Source organism: Emys orbicularis, chromosome 15 (assembly GCF_028017835.1).
Source record: "Emys orbicularis isolate rEmyOrb1 chromosome 15, rEmyOrb1.hap1, whole genome shotgun sequence".
NCBI classification, from domain to species: domain Eukaryota; kingdom Metazoa; phylum Chordata; order Testudines; family Emydidae; genus Emys; species Emys orbicularis.
The window spans coordinates 14,541,717-14,546,716 of record NC_088697.1 but is presented as its reverse complement, the minus strand read 5'-3'; the positions used below and the strand labels follow the sequence as shown (position 1 = coordinate 14,546,716).

Here is a 5,000-nt window from a genome sequence, read left to right as displayed (position 1 = left end):
AGACAGGGACCCGGCCGCCAGGCAGGCCGACCTGGGTTCACCGTCCCCGGCCGCAGCGAGGGACTGCCTCCCGGCTGACTGGATCGGGCCCCTGGAAGTCTGGAAAAAGTTTAACCCGACGCCTCCGAGGAGGGGGCGCCCAGGGAAGGAGGGAGAACCGGGTTGACCTGGCAAAGCGGCCACCAGGTATACCAGTTAAAACCTATGGGTTGACCCGGTGGCCGGAAAGCATACCGGCCAGCCAGGTGAACCCCGTTCGATTCCACGGGTTGACCTGGTGCCCGGGAGGGGACTCGGACGGTTCCCCCCGGGGTACGCCTTCCTCGGCCCGAAGGAACAGGGTGCGAACCAGGCGCGGGGGCGGGGCGGGGAACCGCTGGAACCGCTGGGGGACGGGGGACGGGGAGGGGGGGAATGGATCGGGCCTGCCGGGACCCGGCCGCCAGGCAAGCCGCCCCGGGCTCACCCTCCCTGGCCGCAGCGAGGGACTGCCCCCCCCCCCACCCCCGGCTGACAGGATCGGGCCCGCTGGAAGTCCGGGAAAATATTTTTCCCGACGCCGGAGGGAGGGGGGGGGGGAGGGGAAGGGGCTCTGACGGGCCAGCCCGGGCCCCGGAGCTTGAAAAGGAAAAAAAAGGATCGGGCCCGCGAGAGACGGGGGCCCTGCCGCACGGGGCAGTCCGACCGGGGCTCGCCGTGCGGCAGGCCCGGGCGCCGGCAGGGGAAAGCGGGCGAGGAGGCGCGGAGCCGGGTGCCTACGGCCATACCGGACCGAACGCCCCCGATCCCGTCCGATCTCGGAAGGTAAACCGTCCCGGGCCTGGCTAGTACTTGGATGGGTGACCGCCTGGGAATCCCAGGTGCCGTAGGCAGCTTTTCCCGGTCCGAGCCAGCTCTCTCTCCTTTTTCTGGGGAGGAAGGAGAAGGGGGGGGGGGGCGGGCCAGAAAGCCCCTCGTCGCTCCTGCCGAGTCGGAGGTCGCGGCCGCAGGTCACGGGTCGGGGCGCCTGGGGTCCGGCTCCCCCCAACACCCACCCGGCTTCCTCCGCGGAGGACCCCCGGCCACCGAAGCCGCTGGGGGAGACCCCGGGCATGGGGCGGACTGGCCCGGCCCCTCCCGGCCCCCCTGCGCCCGGCCGCCGGCCCGCGGGACCGCCCCGAATCCCCCCGCGGCCACCCAGGCGAGGCCTGGCCTGGAGGGCCCCACGGCGGGTGTCAGGCTCCCCGCCGCTTGCCCCACCGGGGACCCACGGCCACCGAAGCCGCTGGGGGGAGACCCCGGGCATGGGGCGGACTGGCGCGGCCCCTCCCGGCCCCCCTGCGCCCGGCCGCCGGCCCGCGGGACCGCCCCGAATCCCCCCGCGGCCACCCAGGCGAGGCCTGGCCTGGAGGGCCCCACGGCGGGTGTCAGGCTCCCCGCCGCTTGCCCCACCGGGGACCCACGGCCACCGAAGCCGCTGGGGGAGACCCCGGGCATGGGGCGGACTGGCCCGGCCCCTCCCGGCCCCCCTGCGCCCGGCCGCCGGCCCGCGGGACCGCCCCGAATCCCCCCCCGGCCACCCAGGCGAGGCCTGGCCTGGAGGGCCCCACGGCGGGTGTCAGGCTCCCCGCCGCTTGCCCCACCGGGGACCCACGGCCACCGAAGCCGCTGGGGGAGACCCCGGGCATGCGGCGGACTGGCCCGGACCCTCCCGGCCCCGCTGCGCCCGGCCGCCGGCCCGCGGGCCCGACCCGAATCCCCCCGCGGCCACCCAGGCGAGGCCTGGCCTGGAGGGCCCCACGGCGGGTCTGCAGCTCCCCCCGGGCTTCCTCCCCCGAGGACCCACGCCCCCCCTGAGCCGCAGGGGGAGACCCCGGGCCCGGGGCGGACTCGCTCGGGCCCCCCCCCTGCGCCCGGCCGCCGGCCCGCGGGACCGCCCCCGAATCCCCCCGCGGCCAGGCAGGAGAGGCCTGGCCTGGATGCCACGGAGGACCCGCGGCCCCCAAAGCCGCAGGAGGCGCCCCCGGCCCCGGGGCCGGTAAGCCCCGTGTCGCTCCCCCCCCCCTCACCCCCCCACCCCCCCCGCGCCTCGCTGCCGGGCACCGGGCACCGCCCCAGAGTCAGCCGCAGCCGGCCGGCCTGAGAGCTGCCCTCCTGTGTGAGACTACGTTGATACTAACCGGCCATCAGGCAGGTCAACCCCATTGCTAGACCTGGGTGGACCTGGTGGCCGAGCGGGGACTTAGGAAATTTTCCAGCCTTTTCCCGGGGCGTGACCTGTTGTCCCGGTGGGGACTTTGAAAATTTTACAGCCGCTTCCCGGGGCTTGACCGGTTGTCCTGAAGGCCCCCCACCCCCACCCCCACCCCCGGGCTCCTGCTCCCCTCTCCCCAGCCTCGGTGCTCCGCTCCCAGCCTCGGAGGCTCCCTCTCTGCGGCGGCTGCATCGCGTCCGAGGACGCTCACCCTCCGGAGGCTGGCTGTAAAGCCTGACACCCACCACCGCCGCCGCCCCGATTCTCCGAGGGGCGACTCTGAGGCCTCCCCCCACCCCCGGACCACCCTGGAGACGACTGCTAAGCCCCCACCCCCGGCCAGTCTAGGGGAAGACTGCTAAGCCTCTCCCCCCCCTGCCCCACCCACCCACACTGTCTGGGGGATGACTATTAAGCCTCCCCCCCGCCCAGCCTGGGGGAAGACTGTTAAGCCTCCCCCCCACCCACCCTGTCTGGGGGACGACTATTAAGCTTCCCCCCCGCCGGAGCGCCCGGGGGACGACTATTAAGCCTTCCCCCGGACTGCCCGGCGGACGACTGCGAAGCCTCCCGCTCAGCCTGGGGGAAGACTGTTAAGCCTCCCCCCCACCCACCCTGTCTGGGGGACGACTATTAAGCTTTCCCCTCCGGAGCGCCCGGGGGACGACTATTAAGCCTCCCCCGGACTGCCCGGGGGATGACTGCGAAGCCTCCCGCTTTGCCTGGGGGAAGACTGTTAAGCCTCCCCCCCCACCCACCCACCCACACTGTCTGGGGGACGACTGTTAAGCTTTCCCCCCCGGAGCGCCCGGGGGACGACTATTAAGCCTCCCCCGGACTGCCCGGGGGACGACTGCGAAGCCTCCCGCTCAGCCTGGGGGAAGACTGTTAAGCCTCCCCCCCCCCCACCCACCCACACTGTCTGGGGGACGACTATTAAGCTTTCCCCCCCGGAGCGCCCGGGGGACGACTATTAAGCCTTCCCCCGGACTGCCCGGGGGACGACTGCGAAGCCTCCCGCTCAGCCTGGGGGAAGACTGTTAAGCCTCCCCCCCACCCACCCTGTCTGGGGGACGACTATTAAGCTTTCCCCTCCGGAGCGCCCGGGGGACGACTATTAAGCCTTCCCCCGGACTGCCCGGGGGACGACTATTAAGCCTCCCCCGGACCTGCTCCATCTCGACTATTAAGCCCCCCTCTGTGGTCCTCAGGACCACTGCCGCGCGGCCCGCGGAGTGGGGTGACACCCGGGCCGCACAGCAAACCGGCCACCAGGTCAACCCATTGAATCCAATGGGTTGACCTGGTGGCCGGAAATCAAACCGGCCACCAGGTCAACCCATTAGATTCAGTGGGTTGACCTGGTGGCCGAGCGGGGACTTGGAAAATTTTACAGCCGCTTCCCCGGGGGTTGACCTGTTGTCCCGGTGGGGACTTTGAAATTTTTACAGCCGCTTCCCCGGGGGTTGACCGGTTGTCCTGAAGGCCCCCCACCCCACCCCCTCCCGGGCTCCTGCTCCCCTCTCCCCAGTCTCGGTGCTCCGCTCCCAGCCTCGGAGGCTGCCTCTCTGCGGCGGCTGCATCGCGTCCGAGGACGCTCACCCTCCGGAGGCTGGCTGTAAAGCCTGACACCCACCGCCGCCGCCGACCCGACTCTCCGAGGGACGACTCTGAGGCCTCCCCCCACCCCCGGACCACCCTGGAGACGACTGCTAAGCCTCCCCCACCGGACCGCCCGAGGGAAGACTGCTACGCCTCCCGCCAGCCCTTCCCCGCCCAGCCTAGGGGAAGACCGCTAAGCCTCCCCCCCCGCACAGTGTCTGGGGGACGACTATTAAGCCTTCCCCCCCCCCCGGAGCGCCCGGGGGACGACTATTAAGCCTTCCCCCGGACTGCCCGGGGGACGACTGCGAAGCCTCCCGCTCAGCCTGGGGGAAGACTGTTAAGCCTCCCCCCCACCCACCCTGTCTGGGGGACGACTATTAAGCTTTCCCCCCCGGAGCGCCCGGGGGACGACTATTAAGCCTTCCCCCGGACTGCCCGGGGGACGACTGCGAAGCCTCCCGCTCAGCCTGGGGGAAGACTGTTAAGCCTCCCCCCCACCCACCCACCCACACTGTCCTGGGGACGACTATTAAGCTTTCCCCCCCGGAGCGCCCGGGACACGACTATTAAGCCTTCCCCCGGACTGCCCGGGGGACGACTGCGAAGCCTCCCGCTCAGCCTGGGGGAAGACTGTTAAGCCTCCCCCCAGCCACCCACCCACCCTGTCTGGGGGGACGACTGTTAAGCTTTCCCCCCCGGAGCGCCCGGGGGACGACTATTAAGCCTCCCCCGGACTGCCCGGGGGATGACTGCGAAGCCTCCCGCTTTGCCTGGGGGAAGACTGTTAAGCCTCCCCCCCCATCCACCCACCCACACTGTCTGGGGGACGACTATTAAGCTTTCCCCCCCGGAGCGCCCGGGACACGACTATTAAGCCTTCCCCCGGACTGCCCGGGGGACGACTGCGAAGCCTCCCGCTCAGCCTGGGGGAAGACTGTTAAGCCTCCCCCCAGCTACCCACCCACCCTGTCTGGGGGGACGACTGTTAAGCTTTCCCCCCCGGAGCGCCCGGGGGACGACTATTAAGCCTCCCCCGGACTGCCCGGGGGACGACTGCGAAGCCTCCCGCTCAGCCTGGGGGAAGACTGTTAAGCCTCCCCCCCACCCACCCACCCACACTGTCTGGGGGACGACTATTAAGCTTTCCCCCCCGGAGCGCCCG

General features: G+C 71.4%; 1 non-coding gene across 1 annotated transcript; it reads left to right on the top strand.

The window, feature by feature from the left end:
• The first annotated feature begins 753 nt into the window (after window positions 1–753).
• LOC135889873 (5S ribosomal RNA) lies at window positions 754–872 on the top strand. The gene has a single exon (XR_010562189.1). It is a non-coding gene; the product is annotated as a 5S ribosomal RNA (ribosomal RNA).
• The last annotated feature ends 4,128 nt before the right edge of the window (window positions 873–5,000 follow it).